At 46.1% G+C, this 15,400-nt stretch overlaps 3 long non-coding RNA genes across 4 annotated transcripts in view; 2 read left to right on the forward strand and 1 right to left on the reverse strand.

The window, feature by feature from the left end:
- Positions 1-15,400, forward strand: part of LOC119396152 (uncharacterized) — a 91,590-nt gene that overhangs the window by 22,806 nt on the left and 53,384 nt on the right. The gene's annotated exons all lie outside the window — the stretch shown is intronic.
- LOC119396148 (uncharacterized) overlaps positions 1,662-15,400 on the forward strand; it is a 45,417-nt gene continuing 31,678 nt past the window's right edge. Inside the window, exons 1-4 of one of the 2 annotated variants that reach the window (XR_005184393.1) lie at positions 1,662-1,877; positions 4,622-4,692; positions 10,802-10,859; positions 11,801-11,949. This is a non-coding gene — a long non-coding RNA (uncharacterized LOC119396148). Of the gene's footprint in view, positions 1,878-4,621; positions 4,693-10,801; positions 10,860-11,800; positions 11,950-15,400 lie in introns of those variants that run through there. The other variant, XR_007416563.1, reaches the window with a different exon arrangement.
- Positions 11,801-15,400, reverse strand: part of LOC125759016 (uncharacterized) — a 35,317-nt gene continuing 31,717 nt past the window's right edge. The window contains exon 3 of the long non-coding RNA XR_007416565.1: positions 11,801-11,867. This is a non-coding gene — a long non-coding RNA (uncharacterized LOC125759016). The remainder of the gene's footprint in view (positions 11,868-15,400) is intronic.

Raw genomic sequence — 15,400 nt, forward strand, 5'->3', positions numbered from 1 at the left:
GTTTTTTTTACCCACGTACGTGATTGTTTCGCGCAGTGCATCAGAAATTTCACTGTAAACCAACTAGCTTGTATATACTAACTTTGCTAAATACGCTTCTGAGTTTCGGGGATGTCCTCCCGTACGAGGTCACACCCCATAATGGCGGCGCGTGGGAGCAGCTCTTTAATCCCCGCTGGCAATTCTTGTCTGAAGTTGCGGAAGACGTTTCTAGTTGCAGTTTTACCGTGAACAATCATTCCACCGCTTATACCCTTGAGGCCGATGCCGCAGCCGAGTGGTTCAATTGGATGCTGATGTTGAGTACAGTGTTGTCGTTCTTGTGGTAGCTTATAAAGCTCAGCAAGAAAACAAGTAGTTCCCTTAATATGTTGAGCGACAAATTATTTGAATATTTAGGTTATAAATTGGATCTTGCACGACAGTGGGCTGCTGTAATGAGTAAGCTATATATTCGTAAAGCAATACTGTAATAATTGTTGGGGTTTCACGTCCCAAAAGCACGATATGAGTACGAGGGATGCCATAGTGGAGGGCTGCGGTAATTTCGGCTGTCTGCGGTTCATTATGTGCCTCTAAATCTAAGTACACGGGCCTCTAGCATTTTGCCTCAGTCGAAATGCGGCCTCCATGGCCGGCATTCGAACCCAAGACGTTCGTGTCAGCAGTCGAGCGCTATAACTCCCAGTCCTCCTCGGCGGGTTAGTTTTGGAAAATCTCTGCGCGTTGAGACAACCGGGTGCCCACACAAATATCCAAAACAAGCGTTTAAATTTATACAGCAATTCGTGTTCATTTCAGAGACCGCTCGTACCCTTTTTGACAGCTGTTATAATGCTTCGCGTTCGTCAAAGATTTGCGAAGAAGGAAAGCTTTACCTATTGCCATGAAACGCTCCGTCATATCGTTGAAAGAGCTAGCCGTGTGATAATGCAAGCATATTTTTCACCTCAATGAGAGAGTTAAAATGCATAATGCGTTCAAGATAGCCTTTCCATGTAGATGACATTGAGCCGAGGGCGTTGCGAACATTCTGGACGCCTTCATCACGATCCCAATATACTTTGTATGCACAAAAACACTTGCTTTTCTGCGCAGTAGGCATAGCGAAAAGAAAGAACAAGCGTTCCACACAAGAAGTTTTAACTCACCGTCGCACGATATATATCTCAACCAATTCATCAATGCACGATTACCATTAAATCATAATCATTTAGAAAACAAAGAAATACACTGTTACAGCCACTTTGCAGACCAAACATTTTAATCGTTATAAATAGCCGTGGAATGTAGCGCAAGTAGTTATACGATTTGTCAAGCGCCGAAATAAAGCCCTCCTCGTATCACAAACGATTTATGTAGTTACCTTTTTCTAGTAGTTATCGTTGTCTGACAACTAGAGACGCGAATTATATCTGTCGTGACATCGCAATCGGCTATCTTTAGTTATTTTTCTGGTAAGGACAAGCGAAAGTACATTAAGATAATTCTATCGAGAGCCGCACCATTCGTTAATCAAGGAAGTTTTCGTTTCGAACGTGCGCGTCTGCAACTACATACGAAGTAACAACAAAGTTATCTTGGCACGACAGCAAGTGGCCCAACACGTACCGGTTCTGGGCAAGCTAAGCGAACTCGTTCCTATATATTATGCTATAGGCGTAAATTCTGGAAGGCGCCAGGAGTTGCGCAATGATGTTTTTATTCCTTCTGGCCGTCCTCGACATACCAGCCACCGTAATAAAAAGGCGCTGGTACAGCGCAGACCACGGCAAAGCTCACTGCGCCTTCCTTGGAGCACCACTCACTTGCAAGCACCAAGAAAGCCACGATGAAGAAGCTGGTGCTCATATTGGTCGTCGTTCTTCTCTGCGAAGGTAAGTGCCAGAGCGGCGAAGTCTGCTACGGCTGTCTTTTAGGAAGTGATCATAGCTTTTCAAGTAGCTTTCGCACATCAGAAAAAAAATTAAATAACAGCTCATTGCGTTCGCAACTAAGCTCTTTGTATTCTCACTCAAGACTTCATTCACAACAGATTAATAACATATGGTTTCCAAAGCAAAGGAGAGAAGAAATAAACGCTGTTGCGCAGCTGACATATCAGGATTTATTATGAGGCAGTGACGGTATGGAAATTCGAGGTGGCACCGGTCGAACCCGAATGCTGATCGCGCGCATTGCACCAGGCACGAAAGCGTTTCTTCCTTTGTTTTCACTAGAATTCTGTTATTATGTGCTGCGGAGAGATTGCTACGGAAGCATCGCAATATATATGTGGACAACAAATAAATATTACCCAGCAATGACACAGATAAAGTAATATTATAGATCCTTATATTGGTGCTATAAAAGATTCTTACACGAACAGCTGAACCTAACACTTATAAGCAAGACGCATCCAAACAAGAGTTACGATAAGGAACCACAAAGAACTATTGCGTTAATTTCAGTGGTCGCCTATGCCCCTGAGTCATGGGCAGAGGCGACCAGTCAAATCATGGACATAGGAAAGCAGTGAAAACAATGAAGCCAAAATCAAGGACCATGACTTTGAAGAGGTGGCTCCACAATGCTTCCACAATGCGCGATATCCGTCCATATGCTTCAATTCTTTTTTGAAAAAGGGAGACGTAGGGAGTCTTTGGATAGGAATGAGCTGACGTACACAAAGTGAAACACCGCAGTCGAACTGATCACTAATGATATTCCGATATTGTTCTCACAGCACTTTAATGGGATGAAATCCCCGCGCAGTTCCCAAGGAATTACGAGTCGGTCTATCTAAACGCACCACGAAAGCACGGGAAATTTTAGGGCAGGCCCTTTTGGCACGCCAGCGAACGCCATTTATAATTCAAAGATTGAATCAGAAGCAAGAATTGCGAAAATGCGCGTAAGCATTTTAGTTACGAATACAACAATTCAAGCACATTCGGCTGGTTAACGCGATTGCTTCTCATAAGGGATAAAAAAAACGGAGACTAACAATAATCGCGCTTCAGTACCACTCATGTATAAGTGAAAGCCCAAGGAGTTCAGATGTCCTAGATATTAACCAATGTAGTCTGAGTCAGGAGGTCATGGCGTAGAAGCAACGCTTGTTGTCACATGTCGGTTTCATCAGACTCTGCTTTCAACGTTAGGCTGGTCGCATCGCTGTTGCGAATGACACACTGACTGGGTTCCTCACGCCTGGGCTAGCTTATATGACCTTCGCCTGCGCTCGCTTATATAACACCAATATACATCATGCAAGTTCTAATACACGAATGTACAATAAATAATCAACTGCTGTTGTGAATACACGGTTCACTTTCGTGCTATACTGATTCCTGTGAGGGAGGGATGAACCATGGATTTTTATCGTCATCCTTTACTTACTTTGTGAAACAATGGATCAGACAGGAGAGGTGGGGAAATGCTGGAACAAGAAGTTTTAATAACACTCATGAATCTAATTTAGGATGGCGAAAAATAATTCTGCATGGTGGCAAATACCATTTGCTACCACTACACCTTGTGTGAAGCTGGAGCCACTGATTTCTCCGCCAATGGTCGTTTTCTGGACCTATATTGGAGTCGCTCTTCGGTCCCCGAACTGGTAGTTGAACCCTTCAGTCTCTGATCAATTAAAAATGCGCTCCCATGTTATTCTCTCGGCGCATCTATAGGCAGGTAGATCGGAAGGATGCCCACTAGTACACATCCAAGAAATTACACTTTTATTGGCGAGCAAATCTATGCGAAAGCATTCACTCGCTCACTGCTTCGGGATGCTTTCTGTGCCAAAAAGCATTTTTGTTGTCCGAAATCTAGCCGCTACTAAGTTCAAGATTTTTTTTTTTTAGCTTGCCAAAGCTGAAGTGGTCACTTCAGTTATTCATGTTGGGGAAGTGACAAATCCAACTGAATGTCTCACTTCTCACTGTTACTAGGTCCGAATTTTTTGAATCCTGAAGGGGAAAATAGGCGGGAATACAGAGGCCCCTGTGAAATAGCTGACAAGACGGCCAACAGTGCGTTGTGTAAATGAACTTGGACGAAGCCAAGCTGTTAAAAATATCCCTGGCCAGCGTAGGGGTAGGCGTGGGTGGGCTCTGCCTTCTATTAATCCGTCAGGGGGAAGGGGAGCACGATCCCCGCTGTACCGCCGTAGTCTCCGCCTATGCGTATCAGTGCATTGCAACGACTGCGGTTGCCTACTACTGTTTAATGAACGTTCAGTTGCGTTTAAGATGGTGGATAAGGATACACGGGAGTTAGTCCAGGCTAATCTGATTCCCAAAAAAGATGCCACCTGCAAGAGTGTGCCAAGCGATTTCTCCTACCACTTATGATATAACCTATCTGGATGATGCTGGCTTGCATGGCTGTTGTCGTTTCGCCTGTCTTCGTCTTTTTAAAAGAACTACACGTTTCTGAAATGAAAATCGGGCGTTAGTAGCCCACGTCCAGTCGTCATTCCAATGCCTGTCATTTCAGAGCTCCGACCTCAGTGGTTGCGGTGAAGAGCTGTTTATGAACGTGTGTTAGGAAGCTGTGTTTGGAGCTAAGGTTCATACTCTTGGCTTCCTTTGGCTGTATATTGCTTGTATATTCATGGCAAAGATTTTTTTCGCAGTGGCACTAACGGAAGCGGCACGTCCTGCTCCCGCAAGAGGCGGCGGTGGGAAGAAACCGGTGCTTTGTAATGTAAGTGCATTTTCCTAAAATTATTACTCAAGTTCAAACGAAAAAGAAAGTCAAAGTTGATAACGATTGTATACGGATACCACTTACTTGAAAATTGTAATGAAAGTTTTAACGCGACAGATCTAAAGAAGTCGTTTCGCAGAAATCCCGGTGTCGGCGCCGGCGTCGTTGGTTGCAAGCGAGAAATCAGCGTTGTCAGTGAGCGAAAATTCGAGAGATGCAAATGAATAAATAGTAAAAAAAAAGCTTAAGACAGCTTCGTACTAGTGGTGCCAAGCCTGAAAAAAAAAAAAGCGGATGTAGGCGACCTTCCTTTCTCTGTTTCTTTTTTCTGTTCCTGGCCTGTGCGCCGCTCTTCTATTTTGACGCTGACGTCATGGCTTTAGCACCGCCGACGCAGCTGTGCAGAATGTGATCGAGAAGTAGCGGGCGCCTAGACAAAGTGCATGCGTAGCCACGCAGACCTGTGCTCTTGTGAAGGTTATGCCGTGGGTCAGAAGGTTATGCAGTGGCGGCAATTTTTCGCGCTCTTTTACGTGGTGCCATGTAGCAAAGGCAGAATTCTGGAAAGCTACTGAAGAGCCATCAATATGCCTTGTACTATGTAGTGCGACGCTTACCTAAGCAAGGCTAAGCAGTTTCAAGGAAAGTATTGGTCCTTGATCGATTATCGATTAGCTACCGATTGGCTTATACCAGCGGTCGGCAACCTTTTCAGGCGAAGGGCCAAGTTGGGATAACGCGCCGGGATAACTGAGTTGTTACGATGCTCGCTTTCGGATCGTGGCTATTCGGGTTCGCATCCTACTTCGCCAAGAAAGTTTTTCGCCTAGAACTTCTCTTCTTTTCTTTCTTTCTATCTCTTTCTTTCTGTCTCGCTGTGTACTCCTTCTGTCACCCATCGGAGTTATTCCATCTCACACTGGGCAAAAAGGTGCACATGTTCTGGCAGCGAAGCAGAAGAGGAGGAAGAGAACGAAAATAGCGCGTGTCGGTTCATGATGTTATAATTTTCTGTTGCGACATCATATGCAACGGCTGGCATAAGCAGCTCCGCTGTTAAAACGTTCGGTTCGAGTGGGAATCGAACCCAGGACTTCCGCATGGAGGTGTTCTACCACAGAGCTACGCCACTGCTTGAAATTGTTTCGGAAAAAAACCCTATACGAATGTCATGTAGAGAGAGGAGTCTCCGTAACGCATGTAATATTGCGTGGCAGAAGCGTGAACTCGCACCAGGCGTCAAAACATGTGCATTGTGCAATGAGTGGTTGCTTTAAAGGACCACCAATTACAAAGCGCACATGTGTAATTAATCACCAATAACAGGAACAGCATCAAGAAAGTGTGCAGCAGCGCGGTTAGGCGTGTTGCCTTACGGAAGTGTACTGGGTACTTCCCCAATTCGCAATGGAAATAATTATGCCGTAGTGGGCACTTCACAACTGTCACGTATCTCGGGATCGCTTGCAATGTCGGAATGGAGTTGGGAGAGAGAGAGAAGAGAGACTCGGGAGAGACCGTGGTGGCACTGCAAACAAAACTTTATCTACCACACCACGGCACACAAAAATGAACACTCAAAATTTACAACAAAAAGTACCATTAGGAAATGCGACGCTATTGCGCAATCACTAACAGACAATTGCAAAACCTTCGAGTCATGCCTATCTCCTCTCAACTCGATAGTCTGGCCACTATGGCATCTCAGTCACTCGCGATACTAATGGAGCGTTCTTACAGTTCGCGGTGTGCGCTGACTCGGTTGATGGTCCAAAGTCGACGTTCGGCCCCGTCGTCGCAGCTCCTCTCGACGTCTCCGGGCCGTCGCCGTCGATCAGACGCCTCGCTGATCGTCCTCCTCGCCGATGCTTCCTTCCTTTCGGAGAACACCGGTCTCTCCCAGTTAGGCCTAACTGCCGGCCTCTCTTCAGTGCCACTGGCTCGAACTGTCGACGTGGCTCCGTGATTGTCGGTGGATCGCCGTCGTCTTGCCGAGCTGTGGTAGTGCCGCAGGTGCCATGAGAACTGCGTGATGAGGCTGCCGCAATCCCGGGACGCCTCGCTCGGTAGACCCCGAGGTCGACGGCCACCCTCCCGGGGCATGCACAACGCTGCCTCCAGAACTCAGCCCTGCTGTTCCCGTCGCGGACGCGACGCTGGCCTGCACCACCTTGCTCCTCGATGACTCCACCGAACAATAATCAACTCTTCTTCCGTGGTCTTTCTCAACGGCTCGGGTCGCGTGGCACGCGCCTTTCTCCGGCCAATGGCTTGCGTCGACGTGGCGGGGGTGCACACCATCGGGTACTTTTCCAATCCCCGCACACCATCGACGCCTTGCGCTGTCCGGCGCGCGCCCCGTGCCCCTTTACTCATGACATTGGGCCCCCTTTTAAGAGTTTTTTCGTAAAAAAACTGCTCTTGTCGTCCTCTTTAGGGTTCCGGCCCTCTGCTCTTCCGTTGGTCTTGTAACATATCACTTGTTTCCTCTTGTCTTGGGTTCACATTTACTTTCACTGACACTGCACCAAGCACTGCACTCGACCATTCACAATGTCCACGAGTTCATCGTTCGTAGAACTCTAGACCGCAGTCTCTACTCGCCAGGATTACTACGCACAATACTTCTTCAAGAACTTCAAAAACTATGCACAATATTCTTCCATAATCTGCACAACTATACTGTCTAACGATGTTTACTCAAATGAGGTCATTCATTACTATACTCAAAACCTATTTCAATTCACAGAATCGTTTTAACAAAATAGCAGCCACCAGTTTTATACATGATGCTTCAATCTGTGCTTTTTCACGTTTCGTGTCTTCTTTTGTTTTTTCCGGCGTCTATTCGCTGCCCAATGTCTCGGACGCACACTTAAGCTGATGCCTCTGTTTCTTTTCACCCGACGCCTCTTCCGAACAACTTTTCTATGCTGCGTCATACATTTATGCCCGACACTGGTTTCTTGCACCTCTCTATCTGCGTCCAAGTCGCCAAAACCCATTTTACGCGTTTTCGCAGCGTTCCTTCCCTTTCGTCTTACGCGTCTACCGCTAACCTGAGCAGCCGTTCTAGCGTGCTGGTAATTACAGCCAGTTTTCGGTGCTTTCAGAGCTATCGGCGTTCCCTTAACTTTTACGCATTTACCACTGTGCTTCTGAGACATTCCATTCACCTTACTCTTCTCTACTCCCACATCTCGCGAACGCTGACTACTTCTTCCTTCAAGAGGCATGCTCATCAGCGAAGAGCTATCCTTTGGCTCTTTGTTGTCTGGAGGTGTCGCATTCTCTACCTCCTTGCCTTCTTCAACATCCCTAACATGCAGTTCGTTAACCGTAGCTTTACTATCTCTATCTGTAACGTGTGAGCCCTTTGTCTTCTTCTTATTACTTAAAAGACTGATCTCATTTGCACCACTAGCAGGCTCACTGACCCTTTGCTCAGCAGAAACAGAACTCTGAAAATCAGACACATTGATATCTCCCGATGAAATCTCTATGGACCTTCTGTCATTCTGTCCAATACCTTCTTTGGCTTGTTTGGCTTGTGCCAATCGCAGTTGAAGCTCGAGTTCCCGCTTCTCTCGAGCGTAAGCTTCTAACACTGCGGCGTGTTTCGCCTCGCGTTCGGCGCTACTTGCCTCGAGATCGGCGCGACTTGCCTCGAGATAGGCGCGTCTCGCCTCGAGATCAGCGCGTCTTGCCTCAAGTTCGGCTTCGCGCTCTTCTCTCTGATTCTGCCACTCTTTTTCAATGACCCTGAGACCCTGCTCTCCATTGAGCTTTCTCTCCCGAATGACTCCCACAATCTTCTCCCAATCCATATCCATCGTTACCACCCCCGACGATACGTGACTGGGCCCAACGCTGGAAAAATCCTGGCACAGGCTCGCCACTTATTATGTCACGTATCTCGGGATCGCTTGCAATGTCGGAATGGAGTTGGGAGAGAGAGAGAAGAGAGACTCGGGAGAGACCGTGGTGGCACTGCAAACAAAACTTTATCTACCACACCTCTATGGGCCTTCTCTCATCCTGTTCAATGCAGCCTTTATGGCGTCCCGATAGTTACGACCAGTTTTCTTTGCTTTTAGAACTGTCTTCACTTTCTTTAACTTTACGCTTGTACTACCGTGCGTCTGGCACGGTAGTACAAGCGTATCCTGGCAGGCTCGCCACTTATTATGTCACGTATCTCGGGATCGCTTGCAATGTCGGAATGGAGTTGGGAGAGAGAGAGAAGAGAGACTCGGGAGAGACCGTGGTGGCACTGCAAACAAAGCTTTATCTACCACACCACGGCACACAAAAATGAACACTCAAAATTTACAACAAAAAGTACCATTAGGAAATGCGACGCTATTGCGCAATCACTAACAGACAATTGCAAAACCTTCGAGTCATGCCTATCTCCTATCAACTCGATAGTCTGGCCACTATGGCATCTCAGTCACTCGCGATACTAATGGAGCGTTCTTACAGTTCGCGGTGTGCGCTGACTCGGTTGATGGTCCAAAGTCGACGTTCGGCCCCGTCGTCGCAGCTCCTCTCGACGTCTCCGGGCCGTCGCCGTCGATCAGACGCCTCGCTGATCGTCCTCCTCGCCGATGCTTCCTTCCTTTCGGAGAACACCGGTCTCTCCCAGTTAGGCCTAACTGCCGGCCTCTCTTCAGTGCCACTGGCTCGAACTGTCGACGTGGCTCCGTGATTGTCGGTGGGTCGCCGTCGTCTTGCCGAGCTGTGGTAGTGCCGCAGGTGCCATGAGAACTGCGTGATGAGGCTGCCGCAATCCCGGGACGCCTCGCTCGGTAGACCCCGAGGTCGACGGCCACCCTCCCGGGGCATGCACAACGCTGCCTCCAGAACTCAGCCCTGCTGTTCCCGTCGCGGACGCGACGCTGGCCTGCACCACCTTGCTCCTCGATGACTCCACCGAACAATAATCAACTCTTCTTCCGTGGTCTTTCTCAACGGCTCGGGTCGCGTGGCACGCGCCTTTCTCCGGCCAATGGCTTGCGTCGACGTGGCGGGGGTGCACACCATCGGGTACTTTTCCAATCCCCGCACACCATCGACGCCTTGCGCTGTCTGGCGCGCGCCCCGTGCCCCTTTACTCATGACAACAACTCTATTCGCCGTAGGAATTCTAGTATAGTCTGAAACAGCCTATGTTACGCGCACAGACATTACTATCCTGGCGGCACGGTGTCCACCGAGAACCGAGGCGAGGCTAGCGATTGAGAAGGCTATATAAATGGGCCCCATTACGCTATCACGTACTACTCTTGAAAGCGAAACTCAAGCGTCCTCCAAGATCTTTTTTTTTTATTTCTCTCCTGTTACTTGTATCAGATGGCGAAACGTTATGTTTTGGAATGAAACAATGTATTTCTTGGAAATGCGCAAGTTGCCAGCAGCCAGAAACGACATTGTGAAGGTGCGAGAAATGTGACAAATTACTCAATAACGTAACATGGATGACTTGGGCAGTATTCATTGATACATAAACCTGGAAGCAGGATATTGGCCCCATGCTGAGTTGTATTCGCGTAACTGAACTTTCACATACTCAGTACATTCCGAACGTTACCATGATACCAGAAGTGGCTTCCATGTTACTGATTCAATCAGATTAAATAGATGTTGAAGATATGAGGTCTCCCTCACATCGTACGCCTCGCCTGTCCGACAAATACGCTTGCAGCGTCACAGGTGATGACTATTCTAATCTCGCTATTGTTGGCTATCTTTCGACTTTCTGTATAGCGTTGCCTTTGATTTTCCTCTTTCAATATATACTGGTGCGCCTAGGAGTTAATTTCGCTGGAAAAATGATGCATAGTAAAATTAATACTAGGGTGAAAATTGGCTGAAAGTCGAAGGGTTATCCATATGACCTATGAATTTTTCATTGGATCTATTAAGTCTAGGGCTCTATCTTACATCAAGATAAGAGTGAATCCTTGCTCATGCATTCGGCTTTGTGTTACCCGTCCTGTTGTTAAATCTGCCAAAATGGCTCGAAGGTGGCTTCGGAAATGTTTATATGAATTCCAAAAATAAAGAAGCAAATAAATAACATATTGTTCTTCATTTCTTACAGGGTAAAAGATGTAAACCGAACGAGTACTGCCAAGAAGGTCTTTTTGCACCCACGCAATGTGAGTACTTCGCACCTGCAGTAACTTTGTTTCCTATGTTGGAAGCATTAGTGTTATGTTTTGTGACCATCATCATTATGCTTGTCAGCCTATCTTCTTTCCACAGCAGGACGAAAGGATTTCCCAGTGATATACCCATGCTGTCCTGCGCGAGTTTATTCATTTTTATATTTTGAAGTTTGTTAATTTCGTCACCACACTTGACCCTTACTGTATTCGGCCACGCATGTTCCTGTGTTACTGAAAGTTGTGTTTACAAACTTCCCACTCACTTTTCAAATTAACAGCTGGAGGTATAATCACCACCGAGGGGGACCTTTACGTTGCGCCGTAAGAAAATTGGTTTCAGGGAAATCGGTTGTCCCTCGCTTAAATGTATGCCGAAACTTGCAAAGCATGACATTTATGTATGGGGAGCATGAGTGGCATGTCATGACACGACTATCATTACTTCGTGTCATGTACAGCGCCTGCTTCGCATGACATCAATTCCCAGACATTGTGAGATTTGTTTTTGTTATTGTGATAGCAATTAAATGGACACTCGATGCGCTATTTCGCCTTCGCCGTCGCCATGATGTTCCATATAAAGTCCAAATTGGTATCATCAGCCCACACATCGTCTGTTCTACGTGCGATCTAAAGCGTTCGAGGTTTACATGTGTTAACGAGGTAGAAAAAAATATCGTGAACATTATATATAGTGGACGTTAGAGTGCGCTAAGCCGTGATGATATATATATATATATATATATATATATATATATATATATATATATATATATATATATATATATATATATATATATATATATATATATATATATATATTATACGGATACTTGAACTTGAACTTGATAGAGAATGCGAAAGAGAGCATACAGTTTTCTCAAAACGAAAAGAATTCATTTGCTAAAGAATTCGTCTTTCGTCTTTTTTAGGTCTTCCGAAAGATTACCGACGATGACAAGTTCCTGCCCATGAAGGAAAATCGTTTCCGAAAGAAACCTGCGGCACGGAAAAAACACACGAGGAACATGAGCGGCATCAACCTTCTGACTAACTGAATAAAGTTACTCGTACTCAGAAAGTAGGGTCAGGCTGCCAGTTCTTTCTTTATTAAGCGTATTGATAAATTTGAGGCATTAACCGAATAAAGTGTCCTCACAGCCCTTTAAATATTTCCTAAAGGTGGATTCCTTCGTTTTCACTGCGACAAGAGCAAACAGAAAAAATATGCACAGATATCACTGACGGACGATGATTGTCGTTTAGGCCGAATAGCCGGATATTTCATAAAAGCTACTCATTGGAATAATTCAAGGGTGCGCATCACAGTGCGTATCGGTTTCAGAAAGGCACAACGAGTTATGGTGCTTAGGTAGAGTTTGATATTTTCTTGTGTAATGTTAAAGAACATATCCGCTAAACAGATCATCTATAGCAATAATACAGGCAAAGGGGTGGAAGATCGCTGATATGGAATGTCTACGCCCGCTATCCGTGCAGTGTACAACACTGCAGACTACGGTCAGTGACGCACGTTATCGGACTCATGCACCAACAGAGACGACTGTTTGTGATCGCCGACATCAGCTCTGCCACAATTACTGCGTATCTTCTGTTCAGTCCGATAAACGTTGGCACTAGACAGGGATATGGTTTTTCGTCCGCTAAAACCATATACTCCACACAATTCATAGTACTCTCGCAAATGTTGTCGGCCACTTCCGCCTTGCAAAAGAAATTAGTGTGAGCACATGCAGCACATAAGCGATTTTCAACATCCTCCTGGGTAGATAACGTCAGCGCGGGTGCAACTTCCTCATCCGTAATCTTTGTCAATGCGTTAAATAGCTTGCTATGATGTCTGCTGGTGGCTGATATATCTTTGCAACCATTTATTCGAATTCGCTTAAATATTCTACGCTTTTCCCAGCTACTAAATCCATCTGTCCACAGTAGGGACGCTATCACGTCTGACTACACAATGCGCTATGCGATCACGTGAGCTGTGTCAGTAAGTGATAATTGAGTACGCCGAACCCTCACCATCAGGAGTGAAATATAAGGGGCAAAAATGGCTATCGCATTAGCCATAGCCCAAACACAAGCGGACGTGATCATCAGTGAAACGCAGACGGCGATACGAAACCTCGCAAACAACCGAATCTCCCAAGAGGCACTACAAATTCTAAAAGTCGGTAATAATAAAAAAAAAGGCGTCCAGCTCATATGGAGAGCCGCTCACACACTCAGACGGTTGCAACGAGGCGGCTCACCGCATGGCTCGAGGGCTTACACTCCGAGCATTGGTTAGTCCCGCCTTAGGGAATACCGACGAGTGGAAGTGGAAAGCTGGAATAACCACATTTCACGAAATTACAGAACACCACAGAACACCATAGAGGTGTACAATCCCACAATTTCACACGAAATTAAGCAAGAAACAGTCTGTCGAAAGGCGGCAGTTACAAAGCCTATCTTACCAGAGTCCACCTATCATGCACATAATACACCCAGATTTATACACGACAGACGAGTGCAGACATTGCGACTCTAGAGCCACCTTAGAGCATATACTATGGTGATGTCCAGGTATAAGAAACAATCGCTGTGATGCAGCCTTAAACAGCGACAGCTTCTGCGCGAGCTGGGAGTCTGCGTTGCTCAACTCGGGCCTAGAGCACCAACTATGGGCCGTCCAGCGAGCCGAGGAAGCCACCAAGGGCCATCAACCCTTGGCCGAAGCCTAGCCGGGATCCAGGCCCATCCCACCGATTCGCAGGGCACTCAATAAAGTTATTCGAACTGATGACCAGTACAAGGAAAGCGTTTTTTTTTACCCACATAACAGTGATTGTTTCGCGGAGTGCATCAGAAATTTCACTATAAACCAACTAACTTGTAAATACTAATTTTGCTACATACGCTTTTCAGTTTTGGGGATGTCCTCCGGTACGAGGTCCCACACCATAATGGCGCAGCGTGGGAGCAGCTCTTTAATCCCCGCTGCCATTTCTTGTCTGAAGTTGCGGAAGACGTTTCTCGTTGCAGCTTTACCGTGAACAATCATTCTACCGCTTATACCCTGGAGGCCGATGCCGCAGCCGAGGGATTCAAATGGATGCTGATGTTGAGTGCAGTGTTGTCGTTCTTGTGTTAGCTTATACAGCTCGGCCAAAAGACAAGTAGTTTACTGAATATGATGAGAGACAAATTACTTGAATATTTATGGTATAAATTGGATCTTTCACCACAGTGGGCTACTGCAATGAGTAAGCCATATTTTCGTAAAGCAATAATATAAATGTTGTGGTTTCACGTCCCAGAAGCGCCATATGTCTACGAGGGCCGCCATTTTGGCTGTCTGTGGTTCATTATGTGCCCCTAGATCTAAGTACACGGGCCTCTAGCATTTTACCTCAGCCGAAATGCGGCCTCCGTGGCCGGGATTCGAACCCGAGACGTTCGTGTATGCAGCCGAGCACTACAACTACTAGTCCTCCTCGGGGGGTTAGTTTTGCAAAGTCTCTACGCGTTCAGACAACCGGGTGATCACAGAAATATCTATACAAGCGTTTAAAAATTATACAGCAATTCGCGTTTATTTCAGAGACAATTCCTACCCTTTATGACAGCTCTTATAATGCTTCGCGTGTCTGAAAGATTTGGCAAGAAAGAAAGCTTTATCTATTGCCATGAAACGCTCCATCATATCGTTTAAAGAGCTAGCCATGTAATAATGCAAGCATCTATTTTCCCTCAATAGGAGAGTTAAAATGCATAATGCGTTCAAGATGAATTTCCTTGTAGATAACATTGAGCCGAGGGCATCGCGGACATTGTGGATGCCCTCATCACGATGCGAATATACTTAGTATGCTTAGTATGCACGAAAACACTTGCTTTTCTGCGCAGTAGGCCCAGCGAAACGAAAGAACAACCGTTCCACACAAAACGTTTTAACTCACGGTCGGAGGTTAGGTCTCAAGCAATTCCCCGATGCACAATTATCATTAAAACATAATCAGTTATAAAACAAATAAATACACTGATACAGCCACTTTGCAGACCAAACCTTTTAATCGTTTAAATAGCCATGGAAAGCGCCGAATAATATAATGGTCGTATCACAAACCATTCATGTAATTGCCTTTTTCTAGTATACTCGCGGACAACTTTTCTTGGCAATGAAGGGAAAGCTACGGGGGCGGAGCGTCTGCACATGTACTGCTACGCGAAGTAGTCCGGTTTGGCGGGCGTCTCGTAACGCCGTGGAAAGTGATGGCTAGCGTTGCATTTCGACGCAAACGCTGCTCAGCGTCTAAGGTACGGGTAAAAGGCGCGACTTTTTCACGCATGCAAAATCGGAAAGTGACAACGTATAAAGTAAAAGAAATTCAAATATTGCGCTTGTGTGCGCTGCGTTACGGCTCAAAAAAGCTACATGTAGAAAATGAAGGAGTATTTCATACATCTCACGCAGAAAATACGAACGCAACTGTGGGACTACATTCATTAGCGGTAGGATAAGCGCA

The sequence above is a fragment of the Rhipicephalus sanguineus genome, chromosome 6 (genome assembly GCF_013339695.2).
Source record: "Rhipicephalus sanguineus isolate Rsan-2018 chromosome 6, BIME_Rsan_1.4, whole genome shotgun sequence".
Classification (NCBI taxonomy): domain Eukaryota; kingdom Metazoa; phylum Arthropoda; class Arachnida; order Ixodida; family Ixodidae; genus Rhipicephalus; species Rhipicephalus sanguineus.